Source organism: Acanthochromis polyacanthus, chromosome 1, assembly GCF_021347895.1.
Source record: "Acanthochromis polyacanthus isolate Apoly-LR-REF ecotype Palm Island chromosome 1, KAUST_Apoly_ChrSc, whole genome shotgun sequence".
NCBI classification, from domain to species: Eukaryota; Metazoa; Chordata; class Actinopteri; family Pomacentridae; genus Acanthochromis; species Acanthochromis polyacanthus.
Window position 1 is genome coordinate 4,933,654 of NC_067113.1, and position 26,291 is coordinate 4,959,944.

Below are 26,291 nucleotides of genomic sequence, written 5' to 3' on the forward strand. Positions count from 1 at the left end.
ACGAAGCAGTAAACCGATTGAAAAATGAATGTGCAGGGTTAATGAGAACTGAGGCCTTATCTGTATCCCCAGACCAGCTGCCAGATGCCTATGTGGATGAATCTGCAAGTAAGAGTAAGTAACCCTATCTCTGTATTCTTGATTATGATGTTGGTATTGTGAATTACACCCTGCTCTCTTGTTGTTAGTGAACTTTGGCAGCTGCTGGATGATTCCGTTAATAGCAGCAGCAGGAGCAGTTCAAGTATCGTGGCTGATTCAGTTATTGAAGTTGACAGTTACCTGGCAGAGTGCAACATTGCAAGAGCTGAGGCTCCTCTGGCTTACTGGAAGATGCACAAAACCCAGTGCCCTCTCCTGTATACAATAGCGCTTACATGGCTATGTTCCCCAGCTTCATCAGTGCCCTGTGAAAGGGTATTTTCCAAGGCGGGTGAAGTGTTATGTAAAAGAAGAAACCGCCTGAATCCAGGCACAATGGAAAAACTTTTTATTTAAAAAATAAACAAACACTTGAGATGATTTCATTGTTATTTTAATTAAGAACTCTGTATCTCTGTTGGTTTCCATATACTTACGCATGCATATACTATAGAAACGTCCATTATTTATCGTTTCTGCACATAAAAGTCATTCCTAAATTTCAGCTCAGGTCACGGTACTTTGGCAATGCCGGTAATGTCAGTTTGTCCAATAGACACTGTTTCATTGAGGCCTCAAGAAGTGAACCTTTTGGCGAAGCAATGGGCTGGAAAGCCTCAGTGATTTATGGGGCTTCATTTGATCACTAGTGGAATGATTCATGAAGTCAGAAGTTGAACAAAGTGAGGGAAAACAGACACAGCAACCGGCCAAAGTGTGTGAGGACAGGGGACTGTGTGTCCGACACTGTGGTCTGCAGTACAGGGGCCCCACAGGGGACTGTCCTTGCCCTCTTTCTTTTCATCCTCTACACTGCAGACTTCTCCCATCACACCACAAACTGCCATCTTCAGAAGTTCTCTGACACTCTGCCATCGTCGGCCTCATCACGGACGGAGATGAGGAAGAGTACAGAGAACTTAACCGGGACTTTGTGGACTGGTGCTTGCTGAACTGCCTCCAGATCAATGCAGTGAAAACCAAGGAACTGGTGGTGGACTTTAGCAGGAACAGACACACTTCTACACCAGTGAACGGACATTGAGATTGTGGACTCCTACAAGTACCTGGGTGTTCACTTAAACAAGAAACTGGACTGTACTACTAACACCAGCACACTTTACAAGAAAGGTTAGAGTAGAAAAAAGTAAAATAAAAGTGATTCTGAAGAGTCCACCTGCTCAGAAAACTGAGGTCCTTTGGGGTGCAGGGAGCCCTTCTGAAGACCTTTTATGATTCTGTGGTGGCATCAGCCATCATGTATGGAGTGGTCTGCTGGAGCAGCAGCATCACAGCTGCAGAGAGGAAGAGACTAAACAAACTGCTAAAGAAAGCCAGTTCTGTCCTGGGCTGCCCCCTTGATCCTGTGGAGGTGGTGGGAGACAGGAGGATGATGACAAAGCTGTTTATCATGGAGGACACCTCCCACCCCCCCGCAGGAAACAGTAAGAACACTGGGCAGCTCCTTCAGTGACAGACTGCTTCACCTGCGGTGTCTAAAGGAGCGATACCGCAGGTCCTTCCTTCCTGCTGCAGTCAGACTTTACAATCAAGCCTGCTCCCAGTAGTTTCAGTTCACCCACTTACAAACTGCAATAAAAAAATGTAAATAATGATGATGTGCAAGTTCATAGAAATTTTGCTGGAAATACTGCTTTCTTTTAGCCTAGCCGTGCTAGACAACCTACGGCAACGAATTTAATTCTCTGCCAGGGTAGGTCTAGTTACCCTCCATAAGGCTCGAGGCTGGATGCTCCTAAAACTGGCCGGACGAATCACCATGAAGTGTAGAGTCAGAAGGCGGGCGTAACTAAGTGACGACAGAGGCGCGACGATTCTGACAGAAACAACCGGAAATAACTAGCTTAGCCGCACTAGACAACCCACGGCAACAAATTTAATTCTCTGCCAGGGTCGACAACAAAAACGACAACAGTCGTTGAGCTCCATTAGCACCGACTCTGAATAATCTTTCTGTTAACATGTCTGTAATATACTTGAGCTTCACCCATTGACTGTATAAATAAGGCTTCACCGAACTACCGCATCCTCTGATTTCCAGCGCTCTAGGAGCCTATTCGTTGCGCTGATTGGTTGTATACCTACCCAATTGCTGCAGAGGGATTTGATAGACAACCTTTTAGCCCGCCTCCCTCCCTGTCAAGCGTCCCTAGACCCTTGTGCCTTCAGAACATGGGTCTAGCAGGGCTAGGCTAGCTTTCTTTTCTTCTGAAGAAGAAAATATTTTTATTTATATATATATGCACTGTGTGCTGACTCTTGATTCAAATGTTCTATTTGCTGCTGTACACTGTAAATTTCCCCACTGTGGGATTAATAAAGGTTTAATCTATCTATCTAACAATACATGTCAATACAGTTTGTTTCTTTATAAACACAATTTGGCGCGGCACATCCAAAGATCACACTTCCTGTATCGGTTATGCGATTTTTTTCTTAAAGGGATACACGCACCAATATGGGGTTTCACTTGTGTGTTTGGCCCAGTGCTGATGCACCGAGAGGGGTCTAGCTGCAGACCGCACCTCTCAGGCCCCGCCACCGCACTTCTCAAGCCCCTGTCCTGTAGACCTCTACCGCATCTCTCAAGCCCCTGAGGCGTCAGTCCAGCCCAGAAATGACGTAACTTACTGTACACTTGGACCGGAAATAGTGACATCATTTCACAGCTGACGGAAAAGACGGTGAGTGACTAGTCTGTGAAAAACTTTAAACAATCAGGTGAATGTAGTATTTTTCATCTTGACATAAATAAATATTGTCAGTCTTTAGTAAAACGACCGGATGTTACCTCTGTCTTTTGCAGAACTTCTTTAAAGTTTTGTGTCCACGAGAGCATAGACTTGTGTTGGCAGCGAACAATGGCATTAGCAGCTGCTATTTTTAATCGTTATTATTATTATTATTATTACTACTATTACATTATATCACATGTATAAATCACGTTCTTTGGGAAAGCTTAAACATGTGAGAAAAGTAGCCAGAGATAAAGAATTGTCTACAACAAAAATAATTCCATCATAAATCAGGGCTATTATTAGATCAGATGTAGTAAGTCTGTTTTTTTTTTCTTTGTAACAGGCTGTTGCTAGGAACGCTAGATTCATAACATCGAATTTTAAACAAAAAAATGTCTCTGATTAGTTATTTCGCCGGTAAGCAGCTGTGTAATATACAGGATGCCGTAGAGAGCTGGTTAGATCATGGGTAGAAGCCACACACAGAGCTGATGGGGTTCTATCCGTCTTGTCGGCGTTTATTTCACTATGACAACCTGTTAACAATATATTATTCCTTACATACATCTTACATGTGAAAAGTAATCCCACGAGCTCTTGTTTCCTTACAGCTCTCATTAGTGCATCCATAGGCTGAACAGAAGTCCGGCATGTTTCGCGAAGCTCGTCTGCTGTTTAAATAACTGTGCTGGAGTCAGAGGGAGATAGAGTATAGCTTAAGTGTTCAGTGGCAAAACCAGCATTGTAAAAATATCCGAGCAGCTTGTATAGTAGCTACACCTGTGACATTTCTAAAAAAAAAAAAAAAAAAAATCAAACAGTTTGGCAATCGGTTCAAAATTCAGCGAATAATTCCACTTTGAGATTCAGCAGTACGTCTTGCCTCCGTAGATGTCTATGCACCGCTGCCTCCGCTGGCCCCGTTTCAAGATGGCGGTGCTGTAAGCACGCCTCTCGACAGCCTATGAGGGGTCTATGTATACATGTCTATGTGCTAAGCTGACTGCCATGCTAAATACTGGAGCTATGTCGAGAATTAATTTCTCCATCACTCACATGTATGAAATGACATATGAAAACAGACCCCAGTTTGAAAAAAAACCGAAGTTCCCCTTTAAGGCGAAGTGCGTCTGAAGTGATTTTTAATTTTTTATTTTCTATGTTAGTATTTTTTGAATGTCAGCGCTGGCCAATCATGTTCTACTGTAACATCATGTTATACTGTAACATGATTGGCCAGCGCTGTCGTCATGGCATAGTTCTGACCAACCGGGTTGAGCCCTCATAGAAGACGAGAGCTGGCAGTCTTTCATTTCCATCACGAGGAAAAGCTTGGTAAGTCGAAAAGATGATATGAATGATATTCAAGTCAACATGAGTCAAAAGCATTAAACTTTAATGTTATAATATACATGTTCAAGTCAAGTGAGTATGTGTAGCTAACACATTGGAAAGCTAGCGCCGTTACAGCTAACGTTCGTAAATATAGCTAATTAGCTAACTTGTTACCCGCCTCTGAGCTCCGCCACTTTGTGATTTAGATTCTTGTTTAGTTTGTCTTAATTTGAAGTTTGCTATGTGTGTGTTTTGCCTGTCAGTCCAGCCGGTATTTTTCTGTTGAGAATAGGGCTGAAACGATTGTAATTTGATTACTAAAGAGTCTTTTTTTAAGGCCTCTTTTAAATCTGAACAACTGTACAGCGCACTGTGTTTCGCACTTAGGGGTGGATACTGAAATGAGGTATTAAACGGCTGAATTAATGAAGACCGGAGTACTAATAAGCTCCAACATTTAAGTTTTAATGTAATTTATATACTGCAGCGCCTCTCCTCTGTCAGTGCAGCGCCCATAAAATACACACTTGCTGAGGAGGTCGGCAAGTTTCTCTTACCGTTTAGTGTGTTGATTTTCTTCATCAGCATGATGTTTTATAAAATCAACCTAAACCCCAAATTCACTGCTGCATGTGGAGGAGACTTGTTGTTAATGACGGATTTTATAAAAAGAAAACACCTAACGTGATGTAAATGACATGGACACCAACCAGGTGCACTTATAAGATAATACAACTTTATAAGGAGGCCTTTATATTAAACATGAAAGTGTGTTTCTGTCAGAAACTGTCAGATCTTCTCAGAGCAAAGTGAACTGGTGAAGGAGGGGAGGAGGGCAGATCATCACTAATCAATCTTTGTCCTGTCGGACTGCTAAAATAATAAAAAATAAAAATGCTCAAACGATGTTCAAACGAATACATGTCTTTAGATTTATTTTAACAATCATAATTATGGCTAACATTACATGAAGACCTAAAATTCAGGATCCCAAAAAACTAAAACGTAACTGCTTATAAACTAACTCTCTTCATTGTTATTTTTCTCTGTCTAGTAGTAATTTGTATATGACAGAAAAAGTACTGATAATATTTATGTCTTTCAGGTTTGAAAATGTATGCATATGTACGATACATTGCTGACAATGTCCGCAAGACTGTGTCCACAAAAGAATTCGAAAATTTCCATCCCCGAAATCTGGATGACTTCAATGCCAAGAAGCAGTATAAAATCCTCTGGAGAAGGACCCCAGAGGAAAGCGGCTCTTATTATTATGGGCAAATTTTAAAATTGGCAGGTAAACATTCTTTATGGCCTTACAAATTTTGCATCTTTGTCATGTTAGTCTTGATGGATTAAAGAGGACATGAAACGGTCAACTAAGTTGTGATAGTTTACTAAATGGACTTCCCCTCTAATTAACTATTATATATTAAACATAATAAATGTAAGCATTTAAGAGAGAAAAAAGAAGCTCTGTTTTAGATTTCGTAGTAAGTAAAAAATAAAGACAATGAGATGTTATTGGCTGAAAAGAACGCCAAAATCCAAAAATTACAGGACAAAAATAAGGAACTTTCTGAAGAGCTCAAGACAATACGAAGTCTGACCCTGCGCTTGCAGGAGCAGCTCCTCAGTACCCTAGGTTTCTTCTCAAGTTTTTTTCTTATTAGATTAAGGGGCTGTGTCCACCAAACACGGTTTTTAGCAACTGATTTCAGAGCGCTTAGCGCTCTCTCTTCAGAATGCCACAGTTGCTAGGTTACAAAATGAGTCCTTTCATATTTCCGTGTTCTCTCCAGTTGTGTTGCTGTCAGTAACATATGCCTACTCCTTTATTTTTATTGGTCAGTGTGAGAAAAGTGACATTGACGAGCATCAGGCTGTTCCAAAAGTTGACCAGATTACAACTCATTACAACAAATAAAGTCAGCTCTGAGAGCATTATTTCTGCCAAGGGTGCTAAGCGCTGTGAGCGCCAAACTACATAGGATCGGAATGTAAAGTAGATGCTCAGAGTTTGGTGGACATGGCCAATAAATTAGTGCTTTTGTGTTTGAGTGGCATGTGCAGCAGCTTTATCATCCAGCCTGTTTGTCTGAGTGTCAGTTCGTCCGAGTGTGAGAAGAATTGATGCAGTGCCTATACAGCCCGATTTCACGAGGATTCGTGAAACTGTCACGTAAGTTTTAGTTTCGGTTTCGTGCGCACCAACACGATTTCGTCATGTTTTTCGTGCCGCTCACCACGAAATGCGCACCAATGTATTTTAAACGGCGGACTTTTCGTGCCACTCAGAACGTATTTCAAAAGAATGTGTATATTATATTTTTAATGTAAAACCGTGGCGAATCCAACGCTATATTTTGCATGACATCGTCCCTAAACATAACCCTAACCATAACCTAACCATAAGCCGGTGGTACACTTACCAATTTGCATAGGAATTTCAAGAATGTCCGGCGGCCGCAAACGCGATCACACAAGCAGTATACGCCGATGGACAGCTTAGATCGTCATGAATCCGCCGGTATAAACCACTTTCAGATGTGATTACCACAGCGAAAAACATTTCGTGGTGAGCGGCACGAAAAACATGACGAAATCGTGTTGGTGCGCACGAAACCAAAACTAAAACTTACGTGACAGTTTCACGAATCCCCGTGAGACCGGGTTGGCCTATACTGTAGCCACAACCAAACTCAGAGTTCATACAGTGCTACTTACTGGGTGTGTTTATTTTTATACAGTGTAGAATGTTATTCATATTTTTTATTCTATCCTACAGGGATCCTGAAACAGTCTCTCCCCCAGTCTGGAGAAACAGGTCTGGAAGGATCTGACGTGATCACCCCAGAGCTGGACGAAGAAGGAAAAGTAACCATTTCACACACAGTTTTGGTTTGATAATGTCTTTCAAAGGGATGTAGTATACCATTTGAAAGATTGATCATTATTAATAGGGTCGTACGGGGTCACGGCAATACCGTTTAATAACGTTATTAAAAAATGTTGATGGTATTAACAATGCTGTGGGTGTCGTCACAGTTTGGTGCGCCGTCACATACTGTAATGTTGCTGGCTACAGATTTCTGTCGTAGGCATGAGCACTGAGCAGTGTGTGGAGTCTGGATAGTCTCGATAGCAGATTGTCCTCAAATTTTTTCCAGTATTAGCACTCAGTGACCTTAAGGTGTGGAGGCTGACATGACATTTGGCCGGAGTTCTCCTTTAAGTCTCAGGTCTAACAGAACACTTGTTTTTATTTTTATAGATCAAACTTGGCCCAGGAGTTTCCCTGAACAAGGAGAAATGGCAGAGGGTGCAGGAGGCAAAATCAAACTCCCAATTCTGCAAGTCGTTGGCAGTTTGCATATGGGGCACAGAGGGACTGAGGGAGAGAAGCGTCACAGGGGCCAAATCAAACGCGGTCCAAGACTCTGTCCCCAAGCGTCCCCTGACCCCAGAAAAAGTGGCTGTCATAAGAGGTAAGTGCCTTATAACCCATTATACAACAGTTAGTTCCAACTGAGTAATTTAACTGGATGAGAGGCATTCTATGAGTGCTGATATACAGTACAACATCACTGGGACTTTTTACAGACCTATCACTCCAGTGTACAGTCATTCTATTAACTGTTAATTAGCATTACAGGGAACCCCGACACGCAGCAGAGGGAATTAAAATCACCGGCTCAAAATACATGATTTGAACTCATTTTATTGATTAAAAAACTGCATGCGGGGACCCGTGACCATAGCGTCATATTGTCTCGGCTTGCTGCAGCTCTGTGTACGGAAGCCTGTGAGGGCGCGCAGAGAAACGGAGGGAACATCAATAAAAATAGATTTTTAAAAATTATGAATGAATTGAGAATTGTAAAGGATAATAATCCCGACTCTTATATGAATGGATTTTTTTCCTCCCACCCCTACCTCTTTTTTCTTTTAAATTGATTTCTCACAGCAGCTTTGTCGTAGTTTGCTAAGTCAAATGCTTTGTCTTTGGTGACAGACTGCCTGAGGGACCGGCTTCAGAAGATGGGCTAACCAAAGGAGGCCATTGAACAGCAGCTGGCCCTAGTTAGACGAACCATATCAGAAAAGATTAGTGATATTAGGAAGAGGAGCCCTCAGACAGAGGTGAGTATTGTGTTCAAACTCTTGCTCTACTTGTTCGGCAGCAGTGGTTAGGGACTTCAGGTCCAAAGCTTTTTTCAGTGTATTCAGAATACACACTGCAGTCCCTTGCTTTGTACTGGAGCAATTGTAAATACTGAAAATCACACCACTCATTTAGTAGAGCTGAAACAGTTCACCTAACCTGTGGTTTGGTTCAAACCTCGGTTTTTGACTCACGGTTTAGTTCAAACCTCGGTTTTCAAAACTAGTAAAGAAACATTTTGAAACTTTTGAGACAAAATGTCTGGATTTTATTAAAGAAATGTTGCACTGCAATAAAGAACATAAACGTCATATTTAAGTGTAACACTTTTCGCACCAGATCACAAAAAAAAACAAAAAACTTCTTAGTCTGTTCAAGCAGCACTGCAGAGCATTTTACTTTGGTCCACTTTAGCGGCCACCAATGGTGTTTCGGGTGCGTTGGAGAGGCCATTCTCTCCGTTACAGCACCAAGCTCCACAGAACAGACTTGGAAGAGAATATTTGAAGGTTCAAAAGTTCTGCAGTGTTGCTTTAGCTATCCAGGAATACAAAAAAAGTGGATGGGAAAATTGGACCAGGGTGGATAAAACTATACTTCCCATATAGTATTGAAATGTTCTTGAAATTGCTGTCTTGAATGACTTGAATGAGGCAGTGACTAAAATATTAACAATTTTTCTTTTTCTGTTTCTCTCTAGGGAAAGCAGTAAACTGCTGCTGTCAACGCCACATACTTCTTTGCCAAAGTTGTTGGTTGGTTTAAAAAAATAAATAAAAATGACAAACTGCAATGAGTTGTCACACCCCATATGTCCTGTTCCCAATTCAGAGGGGAAAATATCCGAATACATACACAACTAGATGAGCCCTCAGTAGAGGGCAGAACCACGCCCTCTGCTGGCGAAAACCCTGTCCTCCCTATACAACTGATGCAATATGTATCAATTTTGATCATCGTACGTATCTCCCTCCCTACTTGATCTGCTGACCTGTAACTCCACAATTGAGCAGGGGACCTTAGACTGATCTTCAGTGCCAAGTTTGATTATCCTGACTTCAGCGGTTGCAGAGATATCAGACCGGACATAGCCACATATATACATATATACATACATACTTCAGCAGCCAGATACCGCATCGAATGCAATAACCCCGCCGACGTACCCGTCTGGCGTGGTTAATAATTACACACATGCATAGATGTCTCTGGTGCCCAGTGTTAAGATATTTTTTGTTGCAGCAATAGGTTTCAGTAAGTTTTAGTTTTCAATGGGACCAGTACATTCCTAATGGTTTCACATCCTAATGGGACCAGTACATGCCTAACGGTTTTACATCCTGATGGGACCAGTACGTTCCTAATGGTTTCTTCTAATGGTGTTTCAATTCCCATTAGAATCCTAATGGTTCTTACTGGTTTTTCCTAATATATTCTACTAGATTTTTCAGCAGGGAGGCTTCAACAGACCTGCACCCAGAACTGAGGGAGACCCAGACCCAGACTTTGCTTCTGAGCTGAACCTATTCTTTAATAGGTTCGACACAACCCCCACCTCTGTGAGCTCAGAGAACCCCCTTTTCGACAGAGGCTGTTCCAGTTCAAGATTGAGTCGGCGGCCGATTCGCCCCCGGGTTTTTGTTTTTCGACAGGCGGTGGGCCGCCTCCGGGATCCAAAAACAGGGACTCGCACTGGCCCCAAGTCGTTACTGGGCCGGAGGTGGATGGAGGTGAGAGCCCAGCACGTCAGGGGCTGGGAGCAGGGTTATGGTGACCGACCGTCAGCGGAAACACAAGCGCCATTTTTGAACAGCACAGCAGTGCAGCTGCAGCAGGTTTCGGTGAGAGAACTTAGCAGTAAAATAGAATGGAAAACAAAATAAAACAATGGACGGAAGAGGAGACAGTGCTTCCTGGCGCTGTGGTCTTCCTCTGAAGGTCAGGCTAAGTTATTAGGCGCAAACAGGACGAAGCCTGTTTTCCAAGCCATCCAGAGGGAGATGGAGGGCCAGGGTTATATACGTACAACGGAGCAGCTGGTCAATAAACTGAAGAAACTTAAAAAGGACTATAGAGACCAGAAGGCGAAGTTGGGACGCAGCGGCAGGCCGAAAAGAACTCTTCATTTTGATATATTGGACTCCGTTTTAGGAGACCGGCCGGCCAACCAGGCGTCAGGGGCCTTAAACTCAGCCTCAGCCTCTGTGGAGTTGAGGTCTACATCCACTCCTGAAACTGGTAAGTTTTACTTCTCAAACATCGGCTGTAAGGCTGCTAATAACGTGCTTGCTGCAATAGTCGCACATCAGTATTAAGAACGTCACGCCAGCTAACGTAGTATGTAAAACGGGTCGGATCGGAGGTTGGCTATTTTTTGCTAGCCAGTTAGCTGCTGCTAAGCTAGAGAGACACAAGGCCCAAGTGGAACGCGAGACAAGCAGCAGCATGTCATTGCACGATATTACTGCGCTATATTGCAATACTTGCAATGTATTAAAAGTAATTACAATTCAAATGTATGTGCTGGTTATGCTTTGTCATGAACACAAGCTTTAAAACTGGTTCAAATGACCCAAAAAAAGTGTTAACCCGTTGCGCTTCAGTGTCCCGCCCGCGGTACACTATCTGTATAAGCAATTTGCTAAATGTCTGAAACTGCAAATGCGATTATACAAACACTATACGCCGATGGAAAGCTTAGATTCTCATGAGTCCACCGGTATAAACCACTTTCAGATGTGATTACCACAGCGGGTAATAAACACATTTGTCCAAAAAACAACGAATATCCATCCATCCTTTGTACACGGCTTCAACGTACACAGCGCGACTCACATTTCCGGGTTCATTATTACACACAGATGAAAATATTCCACAAAAAACGGCCATAAGCTAACCTTGGTCATCCAGACGAAACAAGGCAGTAAAATATTTTGTCCTAAACATGTCTTGAAATCTGTATATAATCCACGAATAGGTAGTTTACGGAAATGCACCTCGCGATGCGCGCCCAATACTCCCTGTATTTCTCGTCATGTTTTTATTTACAAATAGAATATTAGCGATTTTTTGTACTGACGATGGATGGAATTGACTGCAGTACAGACAGCTCATGCGACGCAGCCATTATAATAATTTCAGGGTACAATTGCAATTGCTGTGTGGCTTTTCAACTTTACTGATGTGGAAATTCAATGTATTTATTTCTCATACACGTTTTTTGTTTATTTTTAGTTGTACCTCAAATACAACCACGTATTTAACGCTGTTGGAAATTATTAACAGTGTGTCTTCTAACTCTTTCAGGCATTATATGGATGAAGGACTTAGAAATCTGTTACTGGAGAACATGCTTTGTAATAAAGGTGCTACACACAATGTTTCTTTTTCATTTTCAAGAGTTCTCGCTATTGGACTCACTGGACCAGAGGACGTGCTGCTCACTGGTCCCATCCCTCCCCTCTGCGGCCTCGACGGAGCCCACACATTCGCCAGAGCCCACTGATTCGACAGAGGAAGACTCGACAGAGCCCAGAGACTCAGCGGAGCCCACAGCCTCAACACCGTCCACACCTTCGCCAGCGTCCACTCGGTCCATGTCTGGTAAGATTTGTTTAGACTATGCTAACACCGAGCCATGATCAATACGTTTTCATTTAAAGCATCCAAAGTTCCCTAAGGAAAAATAACTTTAATAACCGTAATAAGTCATATTCATAACGCGCATCTATGAATGTGACACAAGTACAAACAGCCAATGCTTCTTTGTGTGCTTTTACGCAGGATAAAGGAAGCGTGGGCCAAATGCGGACCTTATCGAATACTTTGAGCGGAGCGACAGACAGTATTTTCAGCTTGCTGAAAGAGACAATGCTATCACAAGAGCTATTGAACGCAACCAGGGACTGCTTGAGAGGCTGGTGTGTGCTATGGAGCATATAGCCCAAAAATGAGCACAATGTCATTCTTGTGTATTGTAAATAATTGTGATTGTGGTTTGCAGTGCTTTTGGAATTTCTGTGTGTATTTAAGAATGAGTGAATAAAAAGTGTGATAACAGATGCCTGTTTTGTCATGTTTTATACTGTCACAACAAGCTAGTGAGATGAACTGCACAACTGCAGGAGGGCTTCTGCAGGGCCATATAAAGCATTAAGTCACTGAATTGATTCTAGGAAAAATGAAAGCCTGGCATTGCATGAAAATTCATTACAGTGAATTGTTGGCACCACACATTCTTTATGCCATTTTCGCAAAAATTTCTGAAAATATTGACTTTTCAATATTAAGATAATTGTGTATCTGTTTGGGTTTGGAAATTGGGGAACTTGGAAATGGGTCAAATCTTACAATCCATTATTACATCAGTTATTGAAACTTTCCACAAACTCAATTTAATGACTGAATGCCTTTTAAAGCCCTGCAGAAAGCCTGTGATATGTTGTGATGGACAGGCATTTAAATAGAAGCCTGCAATAGAAGTATCTTCATCTCAAACTTTATTGAAGCAATGGTAACAGCAGTGGTGGGTATTTCAATGCAAACAATATCAACAGTGAGCATGTCTTGAGTCACCTGAAAAACATTAATCAGCATGGTTAAAATATTCGAATAAAGCTGCTCTAACATCACTCCCTTCTTGAGTTCTGTGGTCAGGCAATGGTTGGACAGAAGGCTGAACGTGCACATGTCTGTGTGGGAGCTCCTCACCAATGGTATCCCCATGTTCCTCACAAATATTGTGAAGTACACAGCAGGTCAGCGCCATTTTCTTGCAAAGCTCCAGCTTGCAGTCATTTCTTTTCAGGAGGCACCTCCATCGTCCTTTCAATCTCCCAAAAGCCATTTCTACCACTGATCGTGCACTGCTCAGCCTGTAGTTGTATGTGTGCTGCTCTGGAGTCAGTCTGCCAGTGTCAGAAAATGTTCCACAAATGTGACTGTTTAAGTATTCTAGCATCATGTACACTCCCTGGAAAGCCTACACACACATCCCAGAAAAGCCCTTTGCCATCCACAACTGCCTGCAGAACAATTGAATGCCATCCTTTGCGGTTGAAGTAGTCCTTGGGATATGCTTCTGGTGCAATTATTGGCAGATGGCTGCCATCTATTGCACCCACACACTGTGGCACTCTCCAACGATTGTTCAAAAAAATTCGCCATTTCCACTAGTTTAGTGGAATCAGGAGTCCTGATGTGTACAGGAAGAAGCACATCGATGACTGCATTCCAAAATTCCTGGACACAGTTGAACACAGTGCTCAGGCCTACTCCAAAAAGATGGCTGATGGTCCTGTATTCACTGCCTGTTGCCAGTTTCCAGATGGCAATCGCGATCCGCTTTTGGACTGGGACACACAAGCGGTAGTTTGTGTCTTTTTTTGTCAAGATGTCTCTGGTCCGGTCGCAGATGTACTGAAATGACTCCTGGGACACGCGGAAGTTTTGGACAAACTGTTGCGGGCTGAAATCCGGGACAATTGTGTCCCAGCAGTAGCATGACTGTGGATGTGCCCAGACAACAGGCGATCTCCGCCTCACATTCCACCTTAACAACATCTGAAAAAATAAACATATGTATTTCATCATTTTATTGCTCTTGTAATCAATACAAGCGTAGTCGAAGCTAAGTAGCTAAGCTAACGCTAGCACGTTTACTGTTAAGTATCGAAACATAATTACCTGTCTTACGCGTAATCGCCGGTTAATGTCACGGCGACGGCGGTGGGCGATCGCTATCAGACCGTCATTCTGTTCATGGATCGCAAGAAAGATTAGAACAGCAAGAAACACCGCTCCTCCAGAGAGGTCCTCCATTGCTCATGTGTGGGCTTCCGTAAAGTGCGAACGTTGTTGAACGGCTACGTACGCAGTGACGTACTGACGTCTTGCGGTGACACAACGACGCTGCTGCAACTCTGCTCATAGCCGGTGGAAAAGCAAATGGGGATTTCGGCAGCAAGAGACCTGAAGCAGACCCGCACTGGTCGTTACCTTGAACCAATGGTTCTCATCCGGTTCCCTTGGTGGAAATGAAGCAAGAGTGGATCTGGGTCTTCACACCCCACCCCAGCCCCCATTCACACCTCGACTGGAGACTCTGCCTCTGCCCCCTCCCCCATCATGGACACATCTCCGCCCTCCTCCCTCAGCTGGCTAGTGGATCCTACAGACAGTTCACCACCACCCCTCCACCCACTCGCCTTGGACACTGACATCACCCAGCACCCTTCCCCCTCCCTCACACTCACATCCAGCCAGGTACAGGAGAAGTGTATGTCTGCAGCCGGATGCTGCACGAATACGACCCGCATGAATACGGCCCTACACTTCCGGTAAGTTTAGAACACTTTTTAAATAGAGCGCCACTTACCGGAGGCTGCACGAATACGCCCACACGAATACGGCGCTACCGCAATTTACGTTTTAAATTAGTGATTTCACTCAAAATATACTTCCAACACAAAAGGATTATTCAAGGAGAATTCCCCGTTCATTTTAACCCCTGTAAGTTTTTCTACAGAGCCGGAGGCTGCTCTTTCTGGACCACACCGATAAGACGGCAATTTAAGTGCCGCCTACTTCATCTCGGGCCCCGTTGTTTGTGTTGCCCATTGTGTTGATGCTAAAGGAAGCATTAGCAGCATTTATCACCATGATGGACAACGGTAAAGACGTGAGTACTAACTGTGAATCGTTTTATTAGTTTAACTTGATAAAACAAATAAACAATTGATTTAGAACGTTTTAAAGTTTAATGTTATAAACACTTCTGCTGTTTTCATTTCCGGAGAAAAGTTTTTAACCTGCTAAACTGAGGAACAAGCTATGTTTGAGTTCGTCATTCATTAGCACAGACGACCAGTTTTATATAGTTCCGCTGCTGTAAAACCAACGCTTAGCTTCTTTAATAATTTGTTTAATTGAGTCCTAGCCATATTTTGGCAGCCCAGGTCCAGGTGATTATAATTAACTACAAGCAGCATATTAATTAACCCTTCACCAGATGGTAAAAGCATGTTGAAATGATCTCTTCCTGTTAGAACTGTTTGTGTTCTACTGGTTCTCTGGCATAGTTTACCAAGAAACTTTATGGACCTCTGTTATTAGTTTTTCCACCTGTGACCAGTTCAGATGTCTGCTGTGAAAAGGATTAAACTGTGAAAGTACATTTACTTCATAGTTAGACTTTTCATTATCACATTTTTTTGTGATGCTGAGATGCTTAGTATATTTAACATTCAGTTTTGATGTCGGCTTATCCTTCACTCCGTCTACTGAACAGCCTGTATGAAGTTGCATCATTTCACAGACTGAATCCAGGACAGTACATTTTAAATGTATTTGTCCACCTCTCGGATAAAGCTTGATTGATGTTTATGTTCACAAAATGATGTGAAAATGTTCAATTTCTCTCTTAATTTGAAGATGCACATAATTCAACAAGGGAGAGATTTAGATTTAGATTTTGAAACATGTGGCAGCCATTGTAGGCTTACTTGCATCAGCACTGAAGAACTACAAGAGTTATATTCTTGTATCTGTTGATACTACTGCTTACTTCATATATAAGTAATCATGTAATGGAGAAGGCAGCAGTTTTCAGTTATGTGTCTAATCTCATCTGTTTTATTTATTTTAGGGCCTGCCATGCCAGATGTCTGTGGGATTTTTATGCTTATGGTAAGGTCACATTTTTTAAACTGAGTATGTTGAAGCTTCTGTCAACACTGCAAATAAAATGCTTTGTTTTCCATCTTATCTGTTACAGTATACACTTTCCATTGTCACAAAGCAAGGGTTTGAATTCCAGGAAGTTAGTTTTAAAAAGGTTTACACAAAGAAGAAACTGATTTCTCCAAATGCTTTTGTTGTTGCCACATACTATTCATTTGGAAGAGAAAGGACACATTTTGAACTCAGTTTTTTCTTTCTATTGTCACACTGCTTTCAGATGGACATGCCTTTGGTACGGAAGTGGCGGTATCTTCTTCTCATGCAGCGTTTCCAAACAGAGGGGTACGACAGCCTGAAACAACACGTGTATATAAATTTTAGTTGCAAGTTAGGGGTTCACTTCCACTTCTACAAACTGCTATTACACTATCAGTGCCATGTCAGTAGAGCATCTGGTAGCTACATTAAGTTAATCAGACTGTGGATGGCAGTCTTTGTCGAGAGTATTGGTGCATGTCATTTTTTTCATCACTGTGTTGGCCTTTTTCCCCATTGTTTATCTTGAATGAATTTTGTTGTTTGAAAGGTATGGCAAGAGGTTTGCTTTCTGGACTAATGAAGGCAGAAGCCTGCTCCAAGGAACCATGAAGCCCATTTACAAAGTGCCAAAGTGGGGTGCTGTCACTGAGGAAGTTCCACTCCATATGCAGGCTGAGACTGAGTGCACTGCAAAGGAAGCAAGACTGGTGGACTTCATGATCCAGTCAAAGGGAGCTGAGCAGCATTTGGTGGTACTTGGAAAATGTTCCTGTTTTCTCATCATTGCAGACCGACTCAGAAAAGATTCACTTAGGGCCTTTGTTAGTAATATTAGTGGACAGAACATTTTTTGGCTGCGTTTTGAAAGAATTCCTGAGTTCCAGAAATTCATTGTTTCTCTACTTTGGGTTGCCCTCAGGACGTACTTTGGCAAATGCTCTACCTGGATTCATCAGGAGTCTTGTTTTTTTTATTTTTTTATTTACACAATGCAATAAATGATTTTGTTTTTTAACTGTTTACTAATACAAGTAGTTGCCACCTTTGTTAAAGTGTACCAATGTCTGTGAATGTATCCTCTTTAAGTGTTACCAGTATTTGTCAAGCCTGCAGTGATGTCTGACTACTAGTTCAGTGAAGTGGAGGAATTCTCTGGAAGGATAAAAAAGACCTGAAGAAAGCAGGCAGACTGTTCAGTTGGTACGTGCTGCTCATTTCAAAGGAGGTGTATTGGCTTGAAATGTTACAAATAAAATATATTTTATTAAATAAGTGAAATATGTACAGTTTGTCAGATAAATCAGTGCCATATCTACTTATGCTTATTAATGTCTGTGTGTCTCTGTCAGGAGGAAGTGAGATCAGACGTTTTGCAGCGGGAGTCATAGACTTCACTTACTTTTGTGTGTGTGTGCAGCTTTTATTTTTATGTCATATTATCATGTAACATAAATATATATCTGTCTTAAGAGTTGCCCTTGCGTTTTGTCTCTTTCCTGTTAGATCTAGACTCCACAAAGGCCATTACAGATGATTCCATTAATATTTTATCTTAATAAAAAGAATATTTTCAAAACTTGTGACATTGTAATAAGAACATGATGTAGTACTTTGTGTGTCCAGAAAGAGCAGCCTCCGGCTCTGTAGAAAAACTTACAGGGGTTAAAATGAACGGGGAATTCTCCTTGAATAATCCTTTTGTGTTGTAAGTATATTTTGAATGAAATCGCCAATGTAAAACGTAAATTGCGGTAGGGCCGTATTCGTGCGGGCGTATTCGTGCCGCTTTCGGTAAGTGGCGCTCTCTTTAAAAAGTGCTCTAAACTTACCGGAGGTGTAGGGCCGTATTCATGCGGGGATTGTTCGTGCGGGTCGTATTCGTACATCATCCGGCTGCAGACACATATAATTGAGGTACAGAGGGAACTCTCCAAACTCCGTAACAACAAAGCCAGTGGGCCGGTGTTCTGTCAGATTTTGCTACCCATCGAAAATTGCTCCTTTGCAGCTATGCGCATGCGTTCCACGTCATTAACATCACGCCCATAATTATTTGCTCCCTGTCGGAGTTCGCTCCCTGTCAGAGTGAGCATCGCGAGCAGGACAGGAGAGCTCTCGGAGAACTAGTAAGTACTTTGTCTTGTGAAACTGGAATTTATATGTCCCAGCACCCTATACCATAGCCCCGTGTAATTTTCCCAGCTTGTTTTGAGGTTTTATCGGTATTTTTATGCAGGAGCAAATTTTGATAGTTCACTCGCACGCCATCAGATAATGCTCCCAGTACTCAGTGCACGAATAAATCCTTAATATTCACCACAATACCCCTCTATTATTAATCCCAGCAGTTAGTTTTGATGTGTTTTATATGTACTTCGGGGCGGGAGCGTATTTTGATAGTTCAATTTTTCTGTCTGATTTAAGCAGGAGCGTACTTTCATAGTTCACTTGCACCCCATCAAATAATCCTCCCAGTACTCGATGTATGAATAAATCATTAGTATTTATCCCAATAGCCTTGTGTCATTAATCCCAGCTAGTTTTGATGTGTTTTATATGTACTTCGGGGCGGGAGCATATGTTGATAGTTTACTCGCACCCCATCAAATAATGCCCCCAGTACTCAATGCATGAATAAATCCTTAATATTCACCACAATACCCCTGTATTATTAATCCCAGCAGTTAGTTTTGATGTCTTTCATATGTACTTCAGGGTGGGAGCATATTTTAATAGTTGTATTGCACCGTCAGATGAGTTGAATTAAGTGCAACTGGACTTCTTTTTTGGACTCCTTTTGTGAAGCCTATTGTCAAGTATTTTTCCCTCATCATCCTGTAGGATTGAATGTCAATCACCAATTGGTTTCAATACAAACACTCTTCTTTGGTTCCTTACAGTTTGAAAAAATTGAGAATAAGTGGGAGGAACTCTTCAATTTACTTGGCAAAGGAGCATACCCTTCTGGGTTTGACAAATCCCAAAAACTAAACCTCCGAAGGTATTCAGAAAAATTCACTGTAAAGGGTGAGTGTCTGAAGTGCATTGCTGTCTAATCTGCCATTGATAGGTTGGCCAAATGTACAAAGATTTAATTTCTTTCATGAACTGTTATTGTAGGTGGTGAGCTCTTTGTTGGAGGGCGAAGGGCAATTGAAGAAAGGAGGATGCCAGGAAACTTTTCAATGAGTTTCATTACACCCCAATGGGTGGACACTCTGGCATCATGAAAATGAGGAACGCCATTTCCTCGAGGTTTTATTGGAAAGGCAGGAGTACAGACATTGAGAACTGGGTATGTTTTTTTAAGGTCTTTATATGGTTTTTTTTCTCTGGTTGTATTCTCTATTTTTTGTCTTACAACAGCTATTAAAGCTATAGAATTTTCTTTTTTTTTTAGGTTCTGGAATGTGACAAGTGCCAGCGGGTTGGCAAACCTTTGGCAGCCTCAGAGCCACTACAGTGCATAAAGGTAAATATGTAGGCCTGTACTGACACCCCATCATAAAACCTCAGTTGTAAGACCATTTTTAATAATTTGCAAATGAGTACGTGTAGAGAAGAATACAATAAGACTCAAGACTCTGTTTTTGAAACTGCCCCTGGACTCCTCAGTCATACAATACATTATATTTTTTTTAATAATTTTAATACTATTGTGAATATTTTCTACTTTGCTTCAGGAGCACATTGAATTTCATAAATGTTGAGCCAATTAAGGAACCTCTTTAATTTATAAGTGTCTGATGTTTGGGAGCTGGTTGGGATTGGTCTCATGGGACCTTTTACAGAAACCAGCAATGGTTTTCTGTACGTCCTCACAGCCACCGATTATTTTTCAAAATGGGTGGAAGCTTTCCCATTAAAACTAAAACCGCACAAGAAGTTGGCATCCATATTTGTTCATTAGTCTACAGACATGGATGTCCACAAAGAATCTTGTCGGATCAGGGCAGGGAGTTTGTCAATGATGTATGTGGGCTTTCGTGAACTAATGTGGATGTTTAATCCAGAATTTTCAACATTGTGGGTATTATTTTAACATTAAATTATTTTCTTTTCTTTTTTCAGCTCAACAACTACCTTTGTCAGATGCTGGGCATTGAAAGAAGTGTAACAGCAGCCTATCATCACCAGACAAATGGCCTGGATGAAAAAACAATCATAACATTAAACGGCAAGTTTCATTCCTGCAGCTTTTTTTGACAGAGAGCCAGTGACTCTTAGAATTAGGTGGTGCAGTTGTTTGAAGACGACAAGTAATGCAGTCAGCCATTATTACTAATATGCACATTTAGCATGCAAGTGGTTAGATGCCTTCAATTAATCTTTTCTTTCCAATGTGTAGTCACTGACATACTATCCGATATCAATAATTTATGCACTGCAAAAGAACGATACAAATGGAGCTGCTTATTTTGCTTTATTTTACACCTTAGAGCCCTCACAAAATTGGTGAATGACAGGCAGGACAACTGGGATGTGTACTTGGAGGCTACAGTCTTTTCCTTGAGGTCAAAGGTCCATACCACAACAAAATTCACACCATTTAAGCTGATGTACGGGAGGGAGGCAGTGTTTCCCAGCCAGGTTCCTGTTGACATCCCGGTAAGTTTCTTTGAATTGAATGGGGGAAACTCATGATGCCATGATCTTATTCTTTCTTTTTAATACTTTATATCAGCTTTCCAGCATAGTTTTCCCTGATGGGACAACTTATGGACTGGTAGGGAATGAAAAGAAGAGGGCAATGGACCAAAGGAAAGACGAAGCTTCACGTCATATAGCATTGAGCCAGGACTACTAGAAGCAGGCATATGCCAGAAGATGCCTCAAAAAGCACAAGAACACAATATGAGGATGCCAATGGGAAGACATATTTGTTCCCAAAATGTATAAAGAATTAAAATACTTTCTTATCAAGTCTTTTGTCTTTGTATTGAAATGCAAGCAGGCCAGTTCAGGACCTACTTTTATGCCTTGAAGCCATGCTGTTGTAATGTATGTATGCATATTGGACTCTTCAATTCCAACTGTCTTTGCGAAGTGTGTACTGAGAGTGTACCGAGCCATCATGTGACCATGAATTTACTTCACATCTGTGCAAGGATTCAGCTGTTGTAATGCCCTCTCTGCTTTGCTGGACTCCATACCACTTTGTTGTGATGGCTGACTCATCCTTCAAGACAAAGATTGTGCCCTACCATTGTCCAGATACTGTAGGATTGCAGTGGATCAGGCCAAGTTTGCATGGCAGAGCTAAGGCCCGCTTCAGACTTTTGAGGGGAACATTATTTGATGGGGTGCAAGAGAACTATCAAAATACGCTACCATCCTGAAGTACATATGAAACACATCAAAACTAGCTGGAATTAATGACACGGAGGTATTGGGGGTGAATATTAATGATTTATTCGTGCACTGAGTACTAGGAGCATTATTTGATGGGGGGCGATTGTATTATCAAAATATGCTCCCCTACAATTTTGGTAAAAAAAATAGAGGAAGACGCAAGAAGATTCGTTTTTTTAACATGGTAACGTCATTGTAATTAGATAAACAACTGTAATGGACAAAGCTATAGGAAAAAACAGCGGCAGCAAAATTTGACAAAGTAGCAAAAATTTATAGACGCGTCCATCAGACAATGCAAAGGTAGCAAAATCTGACAAGGCAGCAAAATCTGACCGAACACCAGACAACATCAGCCCCAGGGTCCTCAGAGTGTGTGCCGGGCAGCTTGGTGGAGTCTTTCAGCACCTCTTTAACCTCTCCCTGAGGTTGATGAAGGTGCCCAACCTGTGGAAGACCTCCTGCATCGTCCCGGTACCTAAGAAAGGACGTCCCAGTGCTCTCAATGACTACAGACCTGTGGCACTGACGTCGCATATCATGAAGACCTTTGAGAGGCTGGTTCTTCAACACCTGAGGACTCTGCTGTCTGCTTTCTTGGACTCCCTGCAGTTTACATACCAGCAGCACATCAGCGTGGAGGATGCTATCATCTTCCTCACTCACAGGGCCCTGACACATCTGGAGAGGCCTGGGGGCACCGTGAGAGTCATGTTCTTTGACTTCTCCAGTGCCTTCAACACCATCAGGCCCTGCCTCCTGGGGGAGAAGCTGTTGGAGATGCAACTGCACCCCGACATCACAACTTGGATCCTGGACTACCTCACAGGCCAGCCACAGTTTGTCAGGGTGGTCGGCTGCATCTCTGAGGTGGTTACAAGCAGCACAGGAGTACCCCAAGGAACCGTCCTGGCACCCTTCCTCTTCACCCTCTTCATCTCTGATTTCCGGTTCAACTCTGGTTCCTGTCACCTTCAGAAGTTTTCCGATGACTCCTCCATTGTTGGATGCATTACTGATGATGACGAGGGGGAGTACAGAGGACTGATTGAGAGCTTTATCACGTGGTGTGACAGCAACAACCTGTAGCTCAACATCAGCAAAACCAAAGAGGTGATTGTGGACTACCGGAGGAGAAGGAGGGCCCCTCCCCCCATCATCCAGGGGGAGGAAGTGGAGAGGGTGGACTCATATCGGTACCTTTGGGTCCACATCAACAATAAACTGGACTGGCCCCACAACACGGACGCCCTCTGAGGAAGGGGCAGAGCAGGTTGTTCTTCCTGAGGAGACTCGGGTCGTTTGGCGTCTGCAGCAGGTTCCTGAAGACTTTCTGCCGTGGTGTGCTGGTGAGGTGGCAGCAAGACTGGTGAGGTCAACAGGCTTAACAAACTGGTGAAGAAGGCTGTTGTGGGCCTTCAATTGGACAATTTGGAGACAGTGGCAGAGAGGAGGATCATGGACAAAATCAGGGAAATGCTGGACAACCCCTCTCACCCTCTCCACGACGAGCTGTGGGACATGGGCAGATCATTCAGCCAGCGCATCATCCTACCCAGAAGCAGATCTGAGCGCTTCAGACGCTCCTTTGTGCCCACCGCCATCAGACTCTTAAACAGCAGCGGAGGCCCCAGTACATCACTGCACTGACCCCCCTGTAATTACTGTACATAACTCCTGTTGATTACTGTATTTAACTCTTGTTCCCTTCACACTGTCACTTTAATATTACTGTCACTTTACTTCACTGCACTGCATAGCTCAGTTGTCCTGGATGACACTTTTTCGACATTGTGAATACCTCATACTGTTTGCTGCTACTGGTCAGTAGCATTGTTTCCCCATTTTGTTTATTATATGTCACCCTTGGTTTGTCCTAAAACTATGTATTTTGAACCCAATGCATGCTACTACCCTTGTATCTTTGTACTTGTCCTGTGCTGCTGCAATACCTGAATTTCCCCTCTGGGGATCAATAAAGGATTATCTTATCTTAGCAGCTAAGTAAAGGAAACCTTTCAAGCCTGAGCCCACGCTGGTGTGTGCGTGGTTGTGCTTTGCTGCATGGTTGGTTACGGAGGCTGTGGTGTCCTCCTTCCATTTTTTTCCAGCTCTGCAGATGCGAGGAGGACGGGGCGAACTGCACCGAGTGGACCGGGACAATGCAGGCGTGGGATGTGAGGGAAGACAAGGAATGAAACAGAGTCGTGCAGCTGCAAGGCAGAACAGCGCAAACAGGAATGAAGAGTGCTGTATGGAGGCCCGACAGTGCCATAGAACGAGCACAACGTTGCCCACGGATCTTAAGTGACTTTCTGAATTATTGGGTTGACATCTTAAAATAGCTTGAAATCTTCCTTAAATAGCTTCCAAAATCTTCTTTTAATAACTCCATTTAATCACTTATCAGTCATTCATTTTCCAAATTATTAATCATCTCGTCATACCTTCAGCGGTCTGATTACTCAGTCCATAATCCTAGTTAGAAATGCAAATCTGAATTATTAACACACACACTTATCTCACACACAAACACCCATTATACTTATTACTGTATTAATCACTGTTTTGTTATTAGTTTTAGTCAATAAATACCTTTCATTTAGACCAAAATTACCGTCTTTGGCATTTCTGTGTACAGACTGGGTCACTATTTCTTAGAATTCCGACATTCAGATATTAGACTGGTTAACTGAATTAATCCATTATCAGTTATTTTATTTCTCTACATTTGTAGAGTGGTGCCCCATTTCATAACGAGTGCTACATAATTCATATTTCCTACACGAGCCAATTCCCTTAGGCAGAATACTACGGTCCATACAAACCAGAACATCCCACCACAATAAGTTGCTTCCCCTCTGCTGTGAGACTTATGCCATTAAAATAACCTCCATGTACCAGTCACATTATTCTTTTTACTTGCACTCATTCTGGTCGCGCCATTCTATTTGCACTATTCTGTTCTGGGAAAAATGATGACTATTATTTTTACTGGCTTTTTTGTATTCTCATTATTTCATTTTTATGTTCTCTTGTATGTTTTTTGTTGCACCACTTACTGAAACAACTAATTCTGATGTCAGTTTGTCAACTAGGTTGCCTGTATTTATTTTTAAGATTCAGCAGGTGTCATTATTGAGCAGCACTGACAGTACCAATACATTTCCGCTAATCTGCAGCAACGCTTCATGAGACTTCATCTACCCATCATTGCCATTTACATGGGGAAAAAAACAAATGTCGTGGCCATGTGGCTTCAGTGGGTCACCTGTTTTGTGTGACACACATAGGCACGCAACACAAAGGTTGAGTCAACTTTTATACATTCCAACTGGCTTCAGGTGTGTTTCCAAATTGTCAGCACCTGTTACTTACCACAGGTGAGTTTAAACGAGCATCACAGGCTTGAAATAAAGTGATTTTACCACAGATTTAAAAAGGTGCCAACAATTTCTGGCCCATTTCTTTGAGTTTTGTGTAAAGTTTTGTAAATTTTGTCTTTTTTCTTAATTTTTTTTGTGTGTTTTCTCAATGCACATCAAGGACACAAACACGTGTATACCAAAAACATTTGAAATTTCAACAATTTCTGGGATAAATGCTGTATATTCTGGAAAAATTCCAGGGATGCAAATACTTCTGTCCTTGTGTGTATATTGTCACATTTTGTGATGAAACCACATATATAGATTTAGGAGGTGTCAAATGCTCATTCCTTTAATCTTGTTGTGAGAATATATGGAATACATGGCCATTTCTGCTTTATTTAACAGTGAAAATGGAGAGACAGGCAGGGCAGAGAAGAAAGAAGGGATGGCAATGGCAGTTTCCTCTCAGGTTGGATTCAGACAGATCTCAGGATTCATGGTGATCTCCTACCATGTGAGCTAATTAGATACCCCAAAATCTTCTAATTAAAAAATAATTTAAAATTAGCTACAGGGTAAAAAAAGAAAAAAGGAATTCCAACATTATTCCCAATGAAGAGAAGATTGGTTTAAAATCATCTTGTGGGAAAAAAAAAAGCATTTTAGCTATATCTAACAAACTATTCAATGATGTTTTAAGATGGTGTTGTAACTTATTCCCAGTTTTGGCTCAAACACATTCATAAAAGTATGTATTGCTCAGTATTTATTGGTACTGGTTGCTGGAAAAGGACAGCAATTGTAAGTGGGAAAGGAGAATCAAGCCATAGGGGGATGAAAAAAGACAAATGCTTTGTCATGTCCTCCAGCTCTGCTTAGTGGCAGCCTTTCCCTCTTCCTCCTGTCCATTTCCTTTTTGTAGGTGCGACTAAGGTGTGTGATTGTGATTGCATACAGGTGCAGCTCATTGGATAATCACCTTATTGAACACATCTGCAGTGGGGAGTGGTCCACCTGCAAAGCATCAGTCCTGCTCCATAAAAGCCAGACTCAGACCACTACACAATGCTGCACTGGTGAATCACCTCTGTTAGTCACCACACCACAGGCCTTTGCTCTGTTTTTGCTCAGTTTCATTGTCCTAACCACTGTCTCTGTTTGCCCCAGTTCTGTGTAGTGTTGGGCAAGTGAAGCTTCGTGAAGCACTGAGGCTTTCCATACAATTGTGCCAAAAAAGTTTCAAAGCTTCAAGGCTCTAGTGACATCTGGTGGACAACTGAAACCATAGCAACCTCTCAAGAGCACAACTGATGCACTGACACCGTTTCAATCCCATGTCAGCAACACAAGTTCAGTAAAGACTGTGTGGTCATTCATGTGTGTTGTTTACTTATACTGAACAATGACTACATCTTCATCTTTACATATTAAAATCAATTATGCTTGTTA

At 42.1% G+C, this 26,291-nt stretch overlaps 1 long non-coding RNA gene across 2 annotated transcripts in view; it reads left to right on the plus strand.

Annotated features, from left to right (window-relative positions):
• The first annotated feature begins 5,330 nt into the window (after window positions 1-5,330).
• LOC127536366 (uncharacterized) overlaps window positions 5,331-26,291 on the plus strand; it is a 104,651-nt gene continuing 83,690 nt past the window's right edge. The window contains exons 1-3 of one of the 2 annotated variants that reach the window (XR_007945361.1): window positions 5,331-5,532; window positions 7,024-7,112; window positions 7,510-7,677. This is a non-coding gene — a long non-coding RNA (uncharacterized LOC127536366). Of the gene's footprint in view, window positions 5,533-7,023; window positions 7,113-7,509; window positions 7,678-26,291 lie in introns of those variants that run through there. The other variant, XR_007945362.1, reaches the window with a different exon arrangement.